The sequence below is a fragment of the Rhamphochromis longiceps genome, linkage group LG7, assembly GCF_057381845.1.
Source record: "Rhamphochromis longiceps isolate RC_006_pf linkage group LG7, R_longiceps_female_GT1.1, whole genome shotgun sequence".
Lineage (NCBI taxonomy): Eukaryota > Metazoa > Chordata > Actinopteri > Cichliformes > Cichlidae > Rhamphochromis > Rhamphochromis longiceps.
In genome coordinates this window covers 66,855,282-66,869,289 of record NC_140563.1, presented here as the reverse complement: position 1 = coordinate 66,869,289, position 14,008 = coordinate 66,855,282, and the positions used below count along the sequence as shown (strand labels likewise).

At 42.8% G+C, this 14,008-nt stretch overlaps 1 protein-coding gene and 2 pseudogenes across 2 annotated transcripts in view; 2 read left to right on the top strand and 1 right to left on the bottom strand.

Annotated features, from left to right (window-relative positions):
- Nucleotides 1-14,008, top strand: part of ldhd (lactate dehydrogenase D) — a 51,405-nt gene that overhangs the window by 19,437 nt on the left and 17,960 nt on the right. The gene's annotated exons all lie outside the window — the stretch shown is intronic.
- On the bottom strand, nt 6,230-7,097 carry LOC146666772 (uncharacterized; annotated as a pseudogene).
- On the top strand, nt 12,733-13,552 carry LOC146666771 (uncharacterized; annotated as a pseudogene).

Below are 14,008 nucleotides of genomic sequence, written 5' to 3'. Positions count from 1 at the left end.
TACACCAAGTAAAAACTGGAGATTTAATACATCATTGCTTAAAGATGAAGACTTTATTAAATATTTTAAAAAGGAATGGACTTCATATTTAGACTTTAATGACACTCCCGGAATATCTGCTTCTGTTCTATGGGAAGCAGGGAAAGCTGTGATGAGAGGTAAAATAATTTCTTTCTCATCACACAAAAAGAAAGAAGAAAACAAAAATATTCAGGAATTTAAAAAAAACAAAAAACATCAAATCACTAGAAGAAGCCTACGCGTGCGACCAAGATCAGGAAACATTGAACAAAATACGCAAGACAAAACTAGAATTAAATGAAACTATTAATTAAAAAAAACAATTCCTTATACAAAGACTTCGCTTGCAGAATTTTGAACACAGTAACAAATCAGGTCGATTTCTAGCTAACCAGTTAAAAATAAATAAAGAAAAAACAACTATGTGCTGCTAAAGATTTATCGGGGAACACAATATATGACCCTGGAAGAATAAACAACATTTTTAGGGATTTCTATGAAACTTTATACTCACCACAAATAAACCCATCTAAAAAATGAAATTGATCTGTTTCTTGACAACGTAACTCTTCCAAAATTACTAGACAGTCAAGCAATGGAACTGGATTCGCCACTGACGCCAAGTGAACTCCAGGAAGCCCTGATAAGTATGCCCAATAATAAGGCTCCAGGTCCAGACGGCTTCCCTGCAGAATTCTACAAAGAATTCTGGACAATTCTGGCACCAGTATTCCACGGAATGTTGCAGGAAATCGAGGAAAATGGCAGACTACCACCAAATATGAATTCTGCCAACATTAGTCTCCTGCTAAAACCAGGCAAAGACCCTTTATTTCCCTCAAGCTATCGTCCAATTTCTCTTTTAAATGTAGACCTTAAAATAATCTGCAAAGCTCTCTCAAAGAGATTAGAGAAAATAACCCCCCTCTTAATTCATCCTGACCAAACTGGTTTCATAAAAGGTCGGCACTCCTCAACAAACACTCGTAGATTACTTAATTTAATAGACTACTCATACAATAAAAACATCGAAACCATAATATTATCCCTAGATGCAGAAAAAGCATTTGACAGAGTTAACTGGAAATTTTTATTCGCAACTTTACACAAATTTGGTTTTGGAAACTCTTTCATAAACTGGATAAGAATATTATACAACTCCCCTACAGCTCATATCAGAACAAATGACCAGACATCCTCCAGTTTCTGTCTCCTGAGGGGCACCAGACAGGGATGCCCACTCTCCCGTTCACTTTTTGCAATTTTTATCGAACCTCTAGCAGCAGCATTTAGACAGGCTACAACAATTAAGGGCATAAAATGTAAGAACATAGAACATAAAATCAGTCTCTATGCAGATGATGTGTTGCTTTTTCTGCAAAGCACACAAACCAACCTCTCTGAGGTAATTACTCTAATAAACTGGTTTTCAAGAGTTTCAGATTATTCAATTAACTGGCCAAAATCTACAGTTCTCCCCATTAACTGCTCCTTCCATAATTCTTCCTCTGCCCCACTGCAATCCGGAAATATTAAATATTTAGGTATTAATGTTTCTCCTAAGCTTTCAGACTTAACTAAATTAAACCACATCCCACTTCTAAAGAAAGTAGAAGGCGATCTGACTAGATGGAAATCTTTACCCATATCACTCATGGGAAGGGTCGCCACTATAAAAATGATGATCTTGCCAAAAATAAATTACTTATTTTTGATGATCCCTAACAAACCATCACAAGCTTGGTTCAGATCTCTGGATTCATATATTTCCAAATTCCTTTGGAAAGATAAACCCCCGCGTATCAGCTTAAAAACGCTACAAAGAACCAAGGAGGAGGATTAGATCTGCCTAATTTTCACCAATACTTCTTAGCCAACAGGCTTCAGCTCATCTCAGAATGGTCAAAACATACCTTCTTAGATGAGCCCTGGCTAGATGTTGAACAGGCACTATGCAAGGATCTAGAGATTTCAGACCTACCATTTATTAGCTCAAACATCAAAAGACATGAATGCTTTAAAAGTATCAACATCAGCTTTTCTCTAACAGCATGGTGGGAGTTTCTAAAAATAACGGAGTCTTCATTAATCCCATGCAAACGTACACCTATCTGGAATAACCCTGACATATTACAAAACAATAATATGATTAATTTCCCAGAATGGAGTTGTAAAGGAATTAAATACTTAGAACATATATTAGAGGGAACAGAATTTATTCCATTTGACAGACTAGTTGCACAATATGGGATCAACAAGAAAAGATTTTTAGAATATCAACAAATTAAATCCATAGTAAAAAAGAAATTTAACCTCAGTCAAGTTTAATTACAAACACCACCAAGTGCGGCACATTTTCTTACTCTTAAATCCCCCAAATTATTATCCAAAATATACAGAACACTTTCTAAATTAGATGAATCAATATCCCTTCCTATTGCAAAGTGGGAAGCAGATCTATCAGTCAGTTTAGACTGAAACTTCTGGTCTCAGGTATGCTTAAAAACCTTTAAATTGATTAAAAATCCCAGTCTGCAATTAATACAATACAAAATACTACATAGAGTGCACTATACAGGTCATCGGATGTTCAAGATGGGCTTTACATCTTCCAACAACTGCTCACACTGTCAAGGCAATACACCAGACAATTACATTCACGCTCTTTGGTTCTGTCCACCAGTGCAGAAGTTTTGGCGCGAGATATGTGAAGACTTATCAAAGTGTCTGAAATGTAACATTCCAACTTCCCCCTTAGTGTGTTTGTTGGGCAGCTTAGATGTCACTTCAGAAAAGAATATAGCCCATATGGTTTTCACTGCCCTATGCATAGCCAAGAAAACTGTCCTCGTGAACTGGAAAAATAAAAACAATCTTAATTCTAACCAATATAGAAATTATCTATTAGATTACATTAGTCTTGATTAGGGATGGGTACTGGTGGCACCGGTTCTGACATAAACGGTAGTAACCAGACCGAAAAGCAGCGCACATTTCGGTGCTTTTTTTCCCTGAGCTGTGATACACTTCTAGCCAATCATTTTACGTTTCCGAGGATAGTAGGTGGGGCCAGGTACGTACGTTCTTTTATGCAGAGCTACAGATTAAAAATGCCCAAGGCGAAGCGGTCAAAAGTCTGGCTGTACTTCACAGCAAAATATGCAAACTCAGCAGCCTGCAACAAGTGCTTTAAGATGATACTGTGATACTGTCAAAGGAAGTAACACCTCGAATCCGATGAAACACCTGGCGACGCATAGCATTTTTTTTTTTTTTTTTTAAAAGCCGAGAAATGCGCCGTATTTGATGGCAGCAGCAGCCGTTCTTCTCTGCGTGAGTAGCTTAATGTTGTTTGTGTGTAATTTACGTTGAGTAGGCTAACCACGTTATTACATTAATGCATGTAAGGTGAACTAGCAAACATCATCATAGCTACATGCGGCTGTCTTCTTGTTTGATGGCAGATACTCCCTTCACCCTGGCCAAAAAGGCTAAAATGACCAAAGAAAAAGAGGGAAACAGCTAAACATGAGAGGTTTTTGGACAAAGTTTGTATTTTTTTCCATTGTTTAAGCACTGCTTCCAGCACTGCTTCCAGCTAACTCCTCCTAGCAGGGGGCTAGGAGGAGTTGGCCGTCCGACTGCGGTCTGGAGTGTGGGGCCTCCCTGCTGCTGCGGAGTCGGGGCGGTCTGCCTCTCCCCACCGCAGGGAAAAGGGTAACACCACCTGGGTCTGGGTGCAGTTCCCCCCTCCAGGGGCAAGGGTACCTAGACCTGGTTCGTAGAGTACGCTTGGGGAGTGTGATCGTGTGTACAGCGTCTCTTTATGTCTGTCTCCACGTTGGTTGAGTGTGGAGTAAGTGCATATGAGAGCATGAGGGTGGGAATGGATGTTTGTGTCTGTGTGTGCCTGTATGTCTGTGTCTATATGTCAGGTTGGGTATCAGACGCCACCTCTCTGTGGACATCTCAGGCCCTCCAAGGTTTGGAGGCCTATCTCCACCCACCACCACTTCCCCTGCCAGTGGCGGACTCCCTCAGACATCGGTGCGTTGGTGGTTCTTTGTGTCTGGGGATGGGCGTCCGGGTACACACCGGCTCACTCCTTGGCGGCCGCTTATCAGGGCCTGGAGCCTGGGGCTCGCTCGGGCCACTTCGGAGGTGCGGTGCCCCCGGCCTTTCGGCCTGGGGCTCGGTCACTCAGGCACAGCTGGCTGCCGGCGGAGCGCACGGGCACGTCACTGCAACCCCCCCTGGCTTCTGCTCCGCGGCTGCTGAGTGAGCCCTCATCTGGGACTCTCCTCAGCTCTTACTGAGACAGTGGCGCGGCTGCCCCTCTGTTGGTCTTCCTTGGTCTCTTGTGTTCTGGGGGCCTCTGGATGTCTGGAGTTTTGATCTCCTCCATACCTGCTTCATACCCTGGAGGACGGGGCTGTGGCTCCCCACACTCCCTAGCAGATCGTTACATGGAGAAACCTTTGGAATGCAAGCATGCTGATCCACACAGGTATGCACACAGGTGTACACACGGGTATTCACAGACGCGGACTACAGCTTTCTTGGCTGCTGCCTCAAAGCACATTGTGCGCTGTCCATCTTGCGTGCTGCACAATATCGTTTATTACTTAGTATCTACTGATATTTACTGCTAGCTAGTTTATTGTGATGGTGCCGTTTTTTTATTATGTTGCTCTTTGTTGTTTGCTTTCTCTTCTGTTTTTTTCTCTCTGTACAGGTGACCCAGGTGGGTTTTTTTTTGGTTTTTTTTTGTTTGGGTTTTTTTTTTTTTCTTTCTTCCCCCCTTCTCACCGTCTCTTCTCCCCTTTGGTTTTCTTTCTCTCCCTCTCTTTCTTTCATTCTTTCTCCCTGTCCTATCCCCCAGTCATGTCTGTCCCGTTTGTAGGAACTGAAAATAAAATAAATTCATAATTATAATAAAGGTCAATCAAATGGACCAATATGGCAAGGCCATGATGATCCACTTGATAAAATAAATCCGCTTGGCATCTTTCTTGGCCTTAAGACAACAATTCTGATGGCTAAAGATCCAAACGGGACACACAAAAAAAGAAAAAAAGAAAAAGGAAAAAAAGGTTCCTTCATGTATGTCTGTGAAGGTTCTCAGTCATCCAGGTCATCGTAGTCAAAGGAGCTTGCAAAGAAAAGCGTCTGGACTTCTTTAAGTTGCTTGATGTAATGTTCCTTCATGTAATGATCTGCTAGAGGGTATGGGGGAGCCACAGCCCCGTCCTCCAGGGCATGAAGCAGGTATGGAGGAGATCAAGACTCCAGACATCCAGAGGCCCCCAGAACACAAGAGACCAAGGAAGACCAACAGAGGGGCAGCCGCGCCACTGTCCCAGAAAAAGCCGAGGAGAGTCCCAGATGAGGGCTCACTCAGCAGCCGCAGAGCAGAAGCCAGGGGGGGTTGCAGTGACGTGCCCGTGAGCTCCGCCGGCAGCCAGCTGTGCCAGAGTGACTGAGCCCCAGTCCGAGAGGCCGAGGGCACCCCACCCCCGAAGTGGCCTGAGCGAGCCCCAGGCCCTGACAAGCAGCCACCAGGAGTGAGCTGGTGTGTACCTGGGCGCCCATCCCCGGACACAAAAAACCACCAACGCACCGATGTCTGAGGGAGTCCGCCACTGGCAGGGGGGGAAGTGGGGGGAGATAGGCCTCCAGAGGTCCTGAGATGTCCCCAGAGAGGTGGCGTCTGGTACCCAACCTGACATATAGACACAGACATACAGGCACACACAGATACAAACATCCATTCCTACCCTCATGCTCTCATATGCAATTACTCAACACTCAACCAACGTGGAGACAGACATAGAGAGACACTGTACACACAATCACACTCCAAGCGTGCTCTAAGAACTGAGTCTAGGTACCCTTGCCCCTGGAGGGGGAAACTGCACCCAGACCCAGGTGGTGTTAGCATAATGCCAGCATACAACTATACTATTAGAGGAACATCGCCAGAACACACAAAAACAAGAACAAGACAATATATAAAAGTTAAAGTTCAGGCTCAGCTTTGGAGAACAATTCATGTAAAACAATTGTACTCCAGTTCTGAAACCTTTCATTTGAAAGCCTGTGTTTGCTCCGGAAGATCCTCTGGGTGTGGACCCTTTTGCTGCTGCTGGCACAGTGACTAGTTATGCAGAGACAGAGGCATATGAGATAGAAACAGACTTAGCCATTATCACGTCTGACATTTAGTAATAGCGCAGTACTTACAGCTCTGCATTTGTAGTTTTACAGGTGAGATGCTCAGCATTGCGTCCTCCAGGGCTTTATCCTCATCCATCCCTATGATGCAGGCAACAATTAGATAAATATATACTGAACTTATTTCACATCAACAACGTTATTAAATATTATTAAAACAATTTACCCAGGGGTTTAGTTGGAGGATTTTTGCAATCAGACGCAGACTGCTGCTTCTTCCGCAGGTACTGCTGCAACTTATGCATCCATGTTCCTTGACTGCAGCTCTTCCTCATGATAAAGGCTGCATAGCCGTCACCTCTGCCATCCCAAATATCCTTCCAGGTGCTCTTGGTTCGTGAGCCAAAGCCAACCAGCTGATCATCCTCAGAGGCATCTGCAGCAACACTCACTCTGCTGGTCTCGCAGTTCAGAAGAGTCTTTCTCTGTAAAGCTGAGGGCATACTGTACAAATGAATGCAAGCTCTCCTTGCCATGCCTTTCTTCCACAGAGGTCCCTGCAGCCTCTTCCTTCTGGAGATCTTTGATCAGGTACATGGTGTACCCGACATCATTCTCCAGAAGCCACCGGAAAGATTTCCCTTTATACTTTCCAAACTGCAGGATGTACTCTCTCCCTGCACTTCCTTCATGTCAGACACATCCCCTCCTCTCTGATAGACGTCAGTCAGAGCATTCTGACGTACAAAGTCCTCCCTCACAGGTGCAGACTTGTCCTGCAGTTTGGGGTCATTTTTAATCCGTCGAGCTTCTTTTGACGGGTCCTGGAGAGTGTATCCAAGTGGCCCCTTGCGGAACACCACTGAGATTTTCCCTGGATATGGCGCAACTTTCTTGTGCATCTTGACATGCAGTGAAAAAATAAACAATTATATTAAACAAAATTGATTCCAAACAGAAACAAAGACATTTCAGGTTATAATCTTGCTGCACATTGTGGCTGGGTTTAACAGCAGGATGCAGGAGAACAATAAAGAGAAAATCTGAATAAACATTTGCGATAAGTGTTTTTTCTCCAGGCAATACAAACTGTGTCGCAGTGTTCGTTTGATTTTGGGACCTGAAGCAGACGGAGTTTTGGACCCAGATTACTCTGCGAGGCTCCTGACTACAGTAGCCGTAATGCTCCGGCAATCCACCAAGCGGTGCGCCTTCGTAGCTTACCAAAGTTGTACTAAAACATTGGACAGATTTCTGCGCGCCATGTACCATATAAAATCTGTTCGAGGTCAGTAAGCACAACCAGAATTCATACATAAAGCACACTGTCGATTTTTGAGAAAATTAAAGGATTTTAAGTTCGCCTTACAGTGTGTAAAATACGTTATACGGGGGGGGGGGAGGAAAAAAAAAAAAAATAAATTAAAAAAAAAAAATCGCGATATATATCTATCTATTTTAGGCCATATCGCCCAGCCCTTGTCCATTTCATCGCAAATGATATTGCAACACATCTGTTATCTTTAAAATACACCTGAAAATTTATTCTGTTCGTTTATTCTCATTTCAAACAACGTTTCTTATCTTTGATCAATGACCAAGGAGCCGATGGTGCTCTTCGGGCTCGATCTCCTCCATGCCTCTTTCATGCCCTGGGGGACGGGGCTAATGCTCCCCACACCCCCTAACAGATCGTTACATGGAGAAACCTTTTGAATACAAGTGCGCTCATCCATACAGATGCGCACACAGGTGTTCACAGACAAACTACACCTTTCTTGGCTGCTACCTCAAAGCACATTGTGCACTGTCAATCTTGGGTGCTGCACAATAACATTCAATATTTAGTATTTACTGTTATTTACACTTAGCTAGATTATTGCAATGGTGTGGTGTTTATTATGTTCCTCTCTTTTTTGCTTGTTTTCTCTTCCCCCCCCCCCCTTCTCTCAACAGGTGATCCAGGTGAGTTTTTTTTTTTTCTTCCTTTCTTTTAAGTCCCCTTTCTCACCGTCCCTCTTCCCCTCTGTTTTTCTTTACACCCCTCTCTTTTGTTCTCTCTTACCTATCCCTCAGTCATGTCTGTCCCATCTGTAACAACTGAAAAATAAAAATAATCATAATAACAACAACAAAAAGGTCAAATGGACCAATATGGCAGAGCCGTGATGATCCACTTGGTAAAGTAAATCTGTTGGGCATCCTTCTTGGCCTTCAGACAATAATTCTGATGGCTAAAGACCCAAACGGGACAGGCAAAAAAATAAAATAGAAAAAAAAAAAAAAAAAAAAAAAAAAAAGAACATAAACAAGGATCGCTGAGATCTGTTGCAAGCGGTGCATAATTTGTTTTGTCTTCTGAAATTTAAAAAAAAAAAAAAAGCCGTATCTCAAACTCGCAAGAGCACCAGAAGACCATAGTGGCCAAAAATATATTACATCTGTAGTGGTTTAGCACTACCATAGAAAATGAATGGAAAACTGTTTGGGGCCGTTTAGTTAAGCAATCCCAACCTCCCATGCAGGAGGCCTGGTTTTGATTCCCAGCCAGTGCAAGAGTGTTTACACCAGTATAAAACACCTGTGTTTTTAGTGGATGGCCGACGCTAGCACCATTGACCAACAATGGGCCTTCAGGTCTGTGTCATAATCATTAATATGCAAATTATCAAATCAAATCAAAATTTATTTATATAGCACATATTAAAAACAACAGTGTTGACCATAGTGCTTCACAGTCAATAAAAACATGAGACAGTTAAAACAAACAATAGAAGAGGACAACAAACAATAGGTAACAACGCAACAAGCTAAAACAGCCAACTAGACAGAATCAAAAGCCAAAGTAAAAAAATAAGTTTTAAGACGTAATTTAAAAGACTGGATAGACTCGGCAGTGCGAATATGAACGGGGAGGTTATTCCAGAGTCTGGGTGCCACGGATGCAAAGGCCCGGTCGCCTCTCGACTTCATTCGAGTCCTAGGTTGTGCTAGGAGCCTATGGTTGGATGATCTAAGTGCCCTGTTGGGATTGTATGAATGGAGTAAATCAGAAAGGTAACTGGGCGCTAAATTATTCTAAATATTAAAAGTGAACAAAAGAATTTTAAAATCTATACGATATTTAACAGGGAGCCAATGTAATTTGGCTAAAATTGGAGTTATGTGTTCATGAATTCTCGTACCTGTTAAAAGACGCGCAGCTGCATTTTGAATTAACTGGAGCCGGCAAAGAGAGGAGTGTTGGAGGCCCGAGTAGAGGGAGTTACAGTAGTCCAATCTGGATGTAATAAATGCGTGGATAAGCTTTTCAAGATCTTTTAAAGGAAGGAACGGCTTTGCTTTGGAAATCTGACGCAACTGGTAAAAGCTGTTTTTTACCACAGTGGACACCTGTTTCTCGAGTTTAAAAGAGCCATCCAGGAACACTCCGAGGTTTCTTACAGTGGACGAAAGATGGCTAGCGAGAGGGCCTAGGGCGTCAGCTAACTGGTCTAGCGGAGTGTGACTACCAAAGACTATGATTTCGGTCTTATTCTCGTTCAATGTAAGAAAATTATGTGATAACCAAATTTTAACTTCATGCAAACAGTTGAACAGAGGTTGCAAAGAAGCAGTCACATCGGATTTCAAAGGTAAATAAATCTGGATATCATCGGCATAACAGTGAAAGGAGATGTTATGTTTTCTAAAAATTAATCCCAACGGCAACATGTACAAAGAGAAAAGAGCAGGACCGAGCACGGACCCTTGAGGCACACCACAATAAATAGGGGCAGAAGCCGAGGAGTGTTGCCCCATAGCAACAGAGAACGACCTCTCTGAGAGATAGGATTTAAACCAAGATAAAACCGTACCTTTGAGACCAACAACATGTTCCAATCTTGATAGAAGAGTGTTGTGATTAACCGTGTCAAAAGCAGCAGACAAGTCAAGTAAAACTAAGACCACAGAATATCCAGAATCTACAGTTAAAAGAAGATCATTAAAAACTCTAAGTAAGGCTGTCTCTGTGCTGTGGCGAGGTTTAAAACCAGACTGAAACTTTTCATTAATACCATTTGCATCTAAAAAGGCCTGAAGTTGTTTTAGAACTACCCTTTCCAATATTTTGGAAATAAAAGGGAGTTTAGAGATCGGCCTGAAGTTAGTGAGAGCATTAGGGTCAAGATTTTTCTTTTTCATAATAGGTTGCACAACAGCATGCTTAAAGACAGACGGTACACAACCTGATGACAATGATGCATTCAGCAGAGATAAGATACAAGGACCAATAACATGTAAAGCTTCCTTAAAGAAACAAGAAGGAAGAATATCATGCGGGGAACCAGAGATTTTGAGATGATCAATTATATCTTTTAAAGCAGAATAAGACACTGGCTCAAACTGTTGAAAGACAGTCAAGCATTCAGAAGCTGGAACTGGGTCTAAAACTGATGATGGGTGAGATGGATGAGAAGCCCTTAGAGCTGAGATTTTATCAGAGAAATACTTTAAGAATTTATCACAAAGAGCAGGGGAGGCATCCCTATAAGTGGTAGTGCGAGGGTTTATCACAGAATTAAAAGTATTAAAAAGTGCTCGGGGGTTGTGGCTATTAGTCATAATAATGCTAGACAAAAAGGCAGATTTGGCAGCTTTAACAGACTTTTGATACTTAGATAGACAATTATGGAGGATGTCCAGAGAGACGTGGAGTTTGTCTTTCCTCCATTTTCTTTCAGCACGACGACATTCACGCCTAAGGGCGCGAGTAGTATCATTTAGCCAGGGTTGTGAGGATTTGGCACGTTTAATTCTCAGAGGTGCCACAGAATTAAGGATGTCAGCGCATGTAGTATAAAAGAGGTTAGCAAGCTCATCCGCTGATAAAACCCCATTACAGTTAGCATCAGAGAGGGGAGAGTCAAGGAAAGCATCAATGAAGTGGGCGATTGACTGGGAGTTAATCGTGCGCGATTGCCGCACAGGGCCATCACTGTTCAAATCCACATCGCTCGCTACAGTATTAAACAAAACCGGAAAGTGATCTGAAATTATCATGATCATTGATCAATGGCCATGAGTACTACTCACCAAGAGTTGAACAATGGCTCCAGTCACAGCATTGTAAGATGGTGAACAATGTACTCTTAGATTCAGACTCTTAAAAATATTCAGCAGTCGATCAAAAACACAAGAAAACCATGAATCAACATGCTCTGCTTTAACTTTACCTGATGCTGCTGAAGTAGAGTTTTTATTAGAAACACAGAAATTCTTTTATCATGGTTTGCTGTATGGGAGGCAGGATGAAGGAACCAAATGCAGAACTCTGAGACACTAGGGTGAACTAAAAGAGGCAGCTTTATTGCGCTGTAGCAGAAAACGCCATAAAATAAACTTGCAACAAACTAACGTGAAAACTGGAAACTAAAACTAAACACTGGGAAGCTACAAAACTGGAAACGACAGACTAGGAACAAAGATAACAGTGAGTACTTGGGGACGGGGGGAGAAAAAAAAACAAAAAAAAACAAAAAAAAAAAAAACACACACAACAACAACACAGATGTGGACCCTGAGACAGAGGCATGAACTGTGGGACAGGAAAAATAAGTGGAGTAGACATAATACGGACACAGGGAAGGCACATTGTTGTTCTAGCTTCTAGTTTCAAAAGAACTAAAACCATTAATAACAATACCCAAGAAATATAAATTAAACACAAAACACTGGGTCACACCCAGGACCATGATATTGGCATAAAAAGTTTACATTTCTTCGGCATTGAACAGCAGAAATTAGGATCTCTTGTCGGAGGTGATTTCTTTCTGTTCTTGAAGTACACAGAGAGAGAAAGAGCTGTGCACGAAGTGCGATTTTATCGTGGTGGAAGCAAAACGGCAAAAGTAAGAGTGAATTAATGATGATATTTATCAAATGTGAAGCTTAGTTTGGATCTTTTGCTGCTGGTTCAGTGAATTTTGGTTGGAGAGAGATAAAAACCTGTAGCTCAGAATCTGTGAGATGTCAGCTTTCAGCCTCCAGTGTGTCTGCGTACGTGCCGTCGGGTGAGAACGCAAACATCTTATAGATTCTGATGCATCGGGTGCGCACTCTCCTTTTACGTCTTTGTGTGGAATCCATTTACCTGCTCTCGTTTGCTGTTTTACCTGTTTAGTGGTTGTTGAAATAGTTTTGTGAGCTTTAACCAGAGATTTGGCATTTTTGGCAAAACACGCATGTAAAAATCGATCCAGGATTTAATGAATCAATATCGCTTTATTCAAATTAAGAGATTTAAAATCAGAAAATCAATTATTTAAACCCACCCCTATGAAACAGACAGAAACATGACTGCTTGACTTTTAATATAAATAAAACAAAGGCTATAAAGATACAAACTGTGAGACCCCTCTAGAGAAAACATGGTTGAAATAATATATAAGATTTAAAGCCAGCACTCACAACTTGCTTAAATCAACTTTTTCAAAACACTGTATGCTTACCTGATGGTAAGCATACAGTGTAATATGAACATGTAGGTGAACTTTTTGCTGTGCTCCATTTAGGATCCCAGACTGTATCCTTGGTGAAAATCTATCGTGGGATGCCTGGAAAACGACTCCTGCTATTGTTGCTAGGGCCTTAAACCCACTAAAATAGCAGCATTATTGTGAAACTTGACCTGTTGCACTGCCTGAGGCGATTTGTGGGAGTTCACCTCTGAGCATCATCCATTGATCAGCACTTTCTGCCAGCTTCTCTGCTGCCTTCTCAGTGGTTGATCAGGCGACCCTGAAGAGGCTCCATGCTTATAAGTTCTGTTGTATACATTCTGCTAATCGCACTAAGCAACACATACGAGAGCACTGCGGGAGCAAAATATCACAACCCACAGAGCTGCTGAACAGAGTGGAAAAGAGTCCTAAACCATTTTTACCTGGCCACAGGCCCCAACAACGTCCCACTTTTCAAGCCATCCATGCTGAAGGTGTGGCGCATAGAGAGAGTGCATATTCCTTGTGGTTAGCTGAGTGACCCTGAACTTTCCGAGGGTGTAATGTTTCGGTATGGTGGGACTCTTTAGCTAAACTATGTTCCTGGCGAAGGCGCTAAGGACCCCATCTGGATTCCCTTCCGATGCACTTCACAGCTGGAGGGTTACCATTTTCACCAGGCCCAGTGGATCACCGGCACTCATGTATCCACTGAACTATTCCAGGCCCAGGGCATGACAGGGGTGGCACGATGGAACTACCAAAGACTGGTGGACCGTAAGCAGCCGGCTGTCATTCTCCCTTCTGTTTTTGATCCAGCTCTAGTGGTGGAGTTGAATGCAGCCTCCAGGAGAGTGACCGGTCAGGAGAAGTAATAATAATAATAATAATAATAATGGATTGGATTTATATAGCGCTTTTCAAGGAACCCAAGGCGCTTTACAATACCACTATTCATTCACTCTCACAATCATACACTGGTGGAGGCAAGCTACAGTTGTAGCCACAGCTGCCCTGGGGCAGACTGACAGAAGCGAGGCTGCCATATCGCGCCATCGGCCCCTCTGGCCAACACCAGTAGGCAAGTAGGGTAAAGTGTCTTGCCCAGGGACACAACGACCAGGACAGAGAGCCCAGGGATCGAACCGGCGACCTTCCAGTTACAGATGCAATTCCCAACCCCCTGAGCCACGGTCACCTCTCTGTCAGATACTGGAGAGCGATTTGGGCTTGAATACAGAGAGCCAGGCTGCCGTCCAGTCCCTTTAAACTGGGACAAACACAAAACCCAGAAGGTGAACTGGGTGCCCTTCAGGCCCCATCTTCTGTAC